The sequence below is a fragment of the Sitophilus oryzae genome, unplaced genomic scaffold (assembly GCF_002938485.1).
Source record: "Sitophilus oryzae breed Bouriz unplaced genomic scaffold, Soryzae_2.0 scaffold_1393_pilon_pilon, whole genome shotgun sequence".
Taxonomy (NCBI): Eukaryota; Metazoa; Arthropoda; class Insecta; order Coleoptera; family Curculionidae; genus Sitophilus; species Sitophilus oryzae.
The window spans coordinates 2,924,006-2,933,347 of record NW_022146052.1 but is presented as its reverse complement, the minus strand read 5'-3'; the positions used below and the strand labels follow the sequence as shown (position 1 = coordinate 2,933,347).

General features: G+C 31.5%; 1 protein-coding gene across 1 annotated transcript in view; it reads left to right on the top strand.

Moving 5' to 3' along the window:
* Positions 1-5,828: 5,828 nt before the first annotated feature.
* The window catches only part of LOC115875647 (protein peste-like), a 142,886-nt gene continuing 139,372 nt past the window's right edge, over positions 5,829-9,342 (top strand). Inside the window, exon 1 of the mRNA XM_030891160.1 lies at positions 5,829-6,000. The gene's annotated coding sequence lies outside the window, so the exon portion shown is untranslated. The remainder of the gene's footprint in view (positions 6,001-9,342) is intronic.

The following is a 9,342-nucleotide window of genomic DNA, read 5'->3' as shown; positions in this document are numbered from 1 at the left end:
GATTTTCAGTTATTTGAGGAAATTTACAAAAAAAGTATTTTTTCTGCATTCCGAAATATTTAACAACGAATATCTCCGAACTAAAAGCCAATCTCAAAAACGAAACGGTTTTGTAAATTACACATTTAGACTACAATATTTTCCCCAAATAAGCACAATCGATTTTCCAAAATTTTTCGAAAAATTTCTCGGCATCCTCTGTCGATTTTTGTCAAAACCGAAATGTCTCAGATCGCAACTAAAATATTCTGATAGTTCATTTTACTTAGAATTGGCTGCAAAAAACCGTTTACCGATATCTCAAGAGATTTTCAGTTATTTGAGGTAATTTACAAAAGTATTTTTTTTGCTTTCCTAAATATTTAAAACGAATATCTCCGGAACAAAACAGCCAATATCAAGAACGAATCGGTTTTGTAAATTACACATTTAGGACTACAATATATTCCCCAAATAAGTTAAAATCGATTTTTCCAAATTTTTGAAAAATTCCTCGGCACCCCGCAGTCGATTTTGTGATTTGTGTGTCGATTTTGTCAAAACCAAAATGTCTCAGATCGCAGCTAAAATAATATTCTTACTAATAGTTCATTTACGTAGAATAGACGAGTAAACCGTTTACTGATATCTCTAAGAGATTTTCAGTTATTTGAGGAAATTTACAAAAGTATTTTTTTCTGCATTCAGAAATATTTAACAACGAATATCTCCGGAACAAAAACAGCCAATCCCAAAGACGAAACGGTGGTTTTGTGTAAATTACATCTAGGACTACAATATATTCTGAATAAGCAAAATGATTTTCCAAAATTTTTCAAAAAAATTTCTCGGCACCCCGCAGTCGATTTTGTGATTTGTTTGTCGATTTTGTCAAAACCAAAATGTTTCAGATCGCAACTAAAATATTCTTTACTGATAGTTCATTTTACATAGAATTGACTGCAGCAAACCGTTTAACATTATCTCTAAAAGATTTTCAGTTATTTGAGGAAATTTACAAAAAGATGCTGCCAGTATTCCGGAAATATTTAACAACGAATATCTCCGGAACTAAAAAAGTTAACTTCAAAACGAAACGGTTTTGTAAATTACACATTTACGACTAACATATTCCCAAATAAGCAAAACCGATTTTCCAAAATTTTCCGAAAAATTCCTCGGTACCCCTAATGATTTTGTCAAAAAAACCAAAATATCTCAGATCGCAACTAAAAATATTCTTACTGATAGTTCATTTTACGTAGAATAGACTGCACCAAAACCGTTTACCGATATCTCTAAGAGATTTTCAGTTATTTGAGGAAATTTACAGAAAGTATTTTTTGCTTTCCGAAACACTTAAAACGAATATCTCCGGAACAAAACAGCCAATATCAAAAAATCGGTTTCGTATATTACATTTAAGACTATAATATATTCCCAAATAAGCAAAATCGATTTTCCAAAATTTTTAAAAATTCCTCGGCACCCCCCAGTCGATTTTGTGATTTGTGTGTCGATTTTTGTCAAAACCAAAGCAATTCCGATCGCAACTAAAATATTCATTGATAGTTCATTTTACGTAGTATTGACTGTGAGCAAACCGTTTACCGATATTTCTAAGAGATTTTCAGTTATTTGAGGAAATTTACAAAAAAAAGTATTTTTTTCTGCATTCGGGAAATATTTAACAACGAATATCTCCGAACTAAAAAGTCAATCTCAAAACGAAACGGTTTTGTAAATTACACATTTAGACTACAATATAATTCCCAACAAGGGATTTTCCAAAATTTTTCGCAAAATTCCTCGGCACCCCTCTGTCGATTTTGTCAAAACCGATATGTCTCAGATCGCAAATCAGAGTTTCAATTATAGTTCATTTTACTTAAAATTGGTTGGCAAAAAACCGTTTACCGATATCTCTAAGAGATTTTCAGTTATTTATAAATCACGAAAAAGTATTTTTTTCTGCATTCAGAAATATTTAACAACGAATATCTCCGAACAAAAACAGCTAATCCTAAAACGAAACGGTTTTTGTAAATTACACATTTAGGACTACAATATATTACCAAATAAGCAAAATCGATTTTCCAAAACTTTTCGAAAAATTTCTCGGCACCCCAGCAGTCGATTTTGTGATTTAGATTTTGTCAAAAACCAAAATGTTTCTTGATCGCAACTAAAATATTCTTACTGATAGTTCATTTTACTTTAGAATTGGCTGCAAAAACCGTTAATGATACTTTCAAGATGATGAAGTTATTTGAGGAAATTTACTAAAAAGTATTTTTTTCTGCATTCAGAAATATTTGACAACGAATATCTCCGAAACAAAAACAGCCAATCTCAAAAACGAACCGGTTTTGTAAATTACACATTTAGACTACAATATATTCCCAAATGTTAAATCGATTTCTAAAATTTCCCACGATTTGTCAAAACCGAAATGTCTCAGATCGCAACCAAAATATTCTTACTGATAGTTCATTTTACGTAGAATAGACTGCAGCAAACCGTTTACCGATATCTCTAATAGATTTTCAGTTATATGAGGAAATTTACAAAAAAAAGGATTTTTTTCTGCTTTCCGAAATATTTAACAACGAATATCTCCGGCACAAAAACTGTCAATCTCAAAAACGAAACGGTTTTGTAAATTACACATTTAGCACTACAATATATTCCCAAATAAGCAAAATCGATTTTCCAAAATTGTTAGAAAAAATTCCTCGGCATCCCTTGTCGAATTTGTCAAAAATCGAAATGTCTCAGATCGCAACCAAAATATTCTTACTGATAGTTCATTTTACGTAGAATTGACTGCAGCAAACCGTTTACCGATATCTCTAAGAGATTTTCAGTTATATGAGGAAATTTACAAAAAAAGTATTTTTTTCAGCATTCCGAAATATTTAACAACGAATATCTCCGGAACAAAAACAGTCAATCTCAAAAACGAAACGGTTTTGTAAATTACACATTTAGGACTACAATATATTCCCAAATAAGCAAAATCGATTTTCCAAAATTGTTAGAAAAAATTCCTCGGCATCCCCTGTCGAATTTGTCAAAAATCGAAATGTAGACATTTTACGTAGAATTGACTGCAGCAAACCGTTTACCGATATCTCTAAGAGATTTTCAGTTATTTGAGGTAATTTACAAAAAAAAAGTATTTTTTTTGCTTTCTGAAATATTTAACAACGAATATCTCCGGAACAAAAACAGCCAATCTCAAAAACGAAACGGTTTTGTAAATTGCACATTGAGGACTACAATATAATCCCAAATAAGCAAAATCGATTTTTCAAAATTTTTCGAAAAAAATCCTCGGCACCCCCCTGTCGATTTTGTCAAAATCCAAAATATCTCAGATCGCAACTAAAATATTCTTACTGATAGTTCATTTTACGTAGAATTGACTGCAGCAAACAGTTTACCGATATCTCTAAGAGATTTTCAGTTATATGAGAAAATTTACAAAAAAAGGATTTTTTCCTGCTTTCCGAAATATTTAACAACGAATATCTCCGGAACAAAAACAGTCAATCTCATAAACGAAACGGTTTTGCAAATTACACATTTAGGACTACAATATATTCCCAAATAAACAAAATCGATTTTCCAAAATTGTTCGAAAAAATTCCTCGGCATACCCCTGTCGATTTTGTCAAAAATCGAAATGTCCCAGATCGCAACTAAAATATTCTTGCTGATAGTTCATTTTACGTAGAATAGACTGCAGCAAACCGCTTACCGATATCTCTAAGAGATTTTCAGTTATTTGAGGAAATTTACAAAAAAGTATTTTTTTCTACATTCCGAAATATTTAACAACGAATATCTCCGGAACAAAAACAGCCAATCTCAAAAACGAAACGGTTTTGTAAATTACACATTTAGGACTACAATATATTCCCAAATAAGCAAAATCGATTTTCCAAAATTTTTCGAAAAAATTCCTCGGCACCCCCCTGTCGATTTTGTCAAAAATCGAAATGTCTCAGATCGCAACCAAAATATTCTTACTGATAGTTCATTTTACGTAGAATAGACTGCAGCAAACCGTTTACCGATATCTATAAGAGATTTTCAGTTATATGAGGAAATTTATAAAAAAAATATTTTTTTCTGCTTTCTGAAATATTTAACAACGAATATCTCCGGAACAAAAACAGCCAATCTCAAAAACGAAACGGTTTTGTAAATTACCCATTTAGGACTACAATATATTCCCAAATAAGCAAAATCGATTTTCCAAAATTTTTCGAAAAAATTTCTCGGCACCCCCCTGTCGATTTTGTCAAAGACTTTTTAGCGAAATAGTGTAAGCAGTTTAATGCCGATTAAAATATGTTGTCGATTTCGGCCTCCTTGGTGAGATAAACGCAATTTTATTAATTTGCCTTGATCCAAGTTTAATAGCAACCTTTAAAATATTAATCATTAACTTGCAAAAGTTTTAAGTAAGTACTCATTGATTCCTTTAAAAAAGTATGATAAAAAGTTCCTATAAACATGGGTATGGAAATGTATAGTTTTAGTGTTGCAGGATGTTAAAACTTTTTAAAATTAGGTTTTTTGTAATTATTTTAAATACCATTATTTTTTTATTTGAAACTGCTGTAGATTGGACTAATAGTAATAATAACTAATAGTAATAATATTTAATAATAAATTAGATAAAATATATAATTTATTAATTTTATTTTTATTTTAATTTTATTAATTGTGATTAATAAAATTACGTTTATCTCACCAATGAGGCTGAATTCGATTCATTGAAAAAACGTTTTTTTTTAAAGCATTCCAGTGATAATCCATATGCACGTCCCTGATGAATTTATCGACACTTTTTTAACATTAAAATATGTAGCATTTATAGTAACTTTTACCCTGAAAATTTAATTCGAATCACTAAAAGGACTTAGAAGAAAATTATAATAAATCGAAAGATTAATTATTAAGATTTTACCACCCTGTAGCTACGAAACAAAGCAGAATCGGACCTATGTTGATATGAAAAATAAATCTTATTTTTACAAGAGGAATCTTCCCACGAGAGATGGCACATGTTTTTTGAAACACCCTGTATAAATAAAAATACACTTTATTTTTAGCCGACCATACCAACAGGTATCGTAGGCTATGACCGGCAAAAAAAAAGTTTTCTTAATTTCACTAAAAATGAGTTATTTGGGTCATAAATGACCTAAATACAAAATATTTTCATGGTGTCTGTCTGTCCGTCCGTCTGTAATACGATAACTCAAAAACCGCTAAACCGATTTTAACCAAATTTGGCACAAAAATACTGTGGCACCCGAGAATCTGGCTATTAGTTTTTGGTGGTGGTGGGGGGTTGGTAAGGGGGTATGGGATGGGGTTAATAATTTTAAAAAATCGTTACTCCAAAATTACAGTAGCTAGCGAAACGCGGTTTTCAATTTAAGATTAGGAATAATATTTGCAACAAAATTTGTAATAACATCAAAATCAGTCAAAGTCGCAGTTTTTGAGATAATCGAAACTAAAAGAACTGCCTACCAACTTTTTATTAACATATTTCGGCTACGCAATATAATTATACTCTACTTCCTAACTTTTATTAGTGCAGAACATGTTAAAACAAATAAATAATTTTAATCATTACTTACAAAAAGAAAATCTTTAGAAGTTAACCTTCAAAACAGACAATTTTTTCATTTAGCCACAATGACCCAAGGCAAAAGTATTTCGTTTTCTTCATACTGACCACTTAATGATAATAATAGTGTATTGAAGACACTTAACTCGTTTTATTAGAATATCCCATTCAGTTCATCTGCGGGCTTACAACTAGACATATGTAAGAAATACATTTTTAAACTCTCTTATTCGTGTATAAAATGGACGTGCTAATTTGTTTAGTATTGTTTTTAGTTTTTCTGTGTTATGTATATTTATGTATAAAATATATTCCATAGAAGTTTTATTAGGAATGACTACATGAACTATACTATGTGGATTATTGCTGTAAGTCAAGTCATTTTTACATGTACAATGTACATTTTGTATATTTTTAATTGTATGATTAAGTGACTATTTATCTTTAGCTTTAGCTTATATATATTTATTAACAGGAACAGTATACTTTCAAAATATACACAAATAAGTAATAATAATAAAATAGTATGTATCTTCACTTTATAAACAAAAGTTATTGAAGATAATGGACAATATACAGGGTGGTCCCAATTATATTCTAGACTCTTCGGCAGTATTTTCTGTAGATAAAAATAAGTAAAATAGTTCGTATAAATTAATATCCTTAAAATGCTTCGTTTCGCAGGTACAGGGTGTAGAAGTTTAATTTTTATTTCGATTTTTTCCAAATAACTTTTGAGCTACCTTCTACTTTAGTATAAGATTTTTTTCTTTACTATAAGATTACTTATAGGGGGCAACACCTACACATTTCTTAACTGTTGTGAAGAATAACAACACTTCATCCGTAGCTGTTTTAAGTCCACGGCCACACAGAAAGCGTTTTTTGCGTTTTTAGCGTGAAGCATTTTTAGCGACTAAAACGGATTACAGCGCTTTCAGATGGAGCGGACCGTACGCGCGGAGCGTCCGCGCGGGTGTTTTTTCAAGATAGCTCATCCGGACGGAGCATACGCGACCCATGTGAAATTGTTCATTTAAACTCATGGAACCCGCGGACGGTACGCGCGGACGCTCCGCTCCATCTGAAAGCGCTGTTATATAGGACCAAAAGCTTGTAGGGTACGGCGTGTCTCGCAAAAACGCAAATAAAAACAAATCAGTTTGTTTTCTGTAGCGTCTTTAGCGATTTCTAGATGAGACCCCGTCATAGGCGGACTAATAATTTTATTTCGGCGGATTTAATAATACAATAAAAATAAATTATAAATAAATAAAATAATTTTTTAATGTTAGGGTATTATCTAAATATACTTTTATAGAGAATGTCTACTGTTTAGGAAGAATTCAAAAATTTGAAGGAAATGTTTGAAAAAGTGTAGTTTGAAATGTTAAAAAGTAATAAATCAAAGGAATATTTTCTTACGCCTAAAAAATTGTTTTTTATGCGTAAAAACTGTTTTTTTCTGCGTAAAAAAGGTTTTTAACAGAAACAAATAGTTTTTGACGCGTAAAAAATAGTTTTTACGTGTAACAAATACTTTTTTACACGTAAAAAATATTTTTTTGGGGAAAAAAAGTTTTTTTACTAGAAACGATAAGATTTTCACGCGTAAAAAATAGTTTTTTACGTGTAACAAATAATTTTTTACACGTAAAAAATGTTTTTCTTTTGCGTAAGAAAGTTTTTTTTACCAGAAACAATAAGTTTTTGACGCGTAAAAAAATAGTTTTTTACGTGCAACAAATAGTTTTTTACACGTAAAATATATTTTTCTTTTGCGTAAGAAAGGTTTTTTACCAGGTACAATAAGTTTTTGACGCGTAAAAAATAGTTTTGTACGTGTAACACATAGTTTTTTACAGGTAAAAAATATTTTTTTTGCGTCAGAAAGGTTTTTTTTACCAGAAACAAATAGTTTTATACGCGTAAAAAATAGTTTTTTACGTGTAACAGTTTTATTCTCGTAAAATAACAAAAATAGTTTTTTACGCGTAACAAATGTTTTTTACACGTAATAATTTGATTCACTTTTACAAAATTTGTATTAAAATATCAATATTTTTGATAAACACGTGGACTGCTCACAAATACACGTCACGTCACTACGTATTTCTAAGCCGTTAGCAGTTTTCGTTACCACTAGCTCGTGTGTCAGGGCCGTCTCGCTAGCTCGTATGTCACGGCTTTGAATTTTTACTCCCAGCGCGCGTAAAGAAGTTTCACTCCAAAAAGTTTCATAAATCATGTCCTAAAATTGCGTTAGCAACTAGTAATACTTACTATTCTATTATATAATTATAATTATTTATTATATTATATTATAATTATATCATAACCACAACACTGCAGCATAAAAAAACTGTACACATATAAACTAAAATTCGTAAAATAATTGGCAAATAATAATTATTATTTTTACACACACCACTGGCACTAGCAGTAGATTGCCCCGTAGTAGTTGTTTGTCGCCGAATATATGCCCCGGCCCGTCTATAATAGAATTACAGCATCTTTTATCTTCGTCTCTTCAACCCTAACCGCGCAGATCTCGCCTATCTCTTTCTCACAGGATTGATTGTTGGACGGGCCGGGAATCCACGAACTTGCGACGTTTGACATCTTGATAGACACTGCAGACCTGTCGTGTCTTTTCCGTGCTTTAATGAACACAAATAGAAAAAAAAACGCTTAAAACGGTAAAATCGCAAAAAACGCTTGAGATGCAAAAACGCAAAACGCTAAAAACGCTTTCTGTGTGGCTGTGGGCTTAGACTACTGAGTGAAAAATATACATTTCCGTCATTTTTTACGTAAAAAAAGTATCTTGGGAAAAATGCTGCTAGTAAACGATATGTACTTTTCCTTGTTTACGGGTAAAACAGAGATTTTTCCTGTAGTTTCAGCCAAGGCTTTTACCACTATATGTCCATCGTACGAACTGAGGTTATGGAATATTACAGGCACAGTATAGATGTCGCTGTAATTTAAGTTACCATTTTATGAGCCGGACCACGATACTTTCCAGTGAGATGACAATGATCCCTAACTTTGTTATTATCATTGGCAAACGGCTGTTCACAAATGTGACAAATTTCGGCCTTATAAAAACATTCCTCTGTTGTGGCGTCATGGGATCCATAAGTAAATCGCAAAGAAAACAGTCTCGGCATTTTCAGCAAAGTCCTCCAATTCTTGAACAAACCATTTCATACAATTCGGTCCTGTATACGATTTATAAAAGGAGAGTGTATCATTATAACTACATTTAACGTAGTATCCAATGCTATAGGGTTCATGATGCTGGTACTTTTGAGTATTTTTCTCCAAATTATCTTCGATAGGCATTAGGAAACATTCAGTGTCAGCATATATAACGAACGGTGCCTTTTCCTTAAAGTTAAAGTTCTTAAATCCAAGCATTTTCTTATCGTTCGTAGGCATCCTAGGAACAGTTTCGCCATTATTTAATTTTACACAATCATTTAAATGTGCCGTTAATTTGACTTCAGTCTTGAAATATGAAGACATCTGTCGCATATATTCTTCTTTCTATGGTCCCTGTTTACTTGGCTTGAAAGTAGGCGTGATAAGTTCTTGATCCATAAATAGTGGGTATTAACAGGTGGTATATCATAGGCATCACCTTCAAGATAATTATCCTGTATCATTAACAGGTTCACATGCTCCTCCAGTTTATTTTTCGTTAG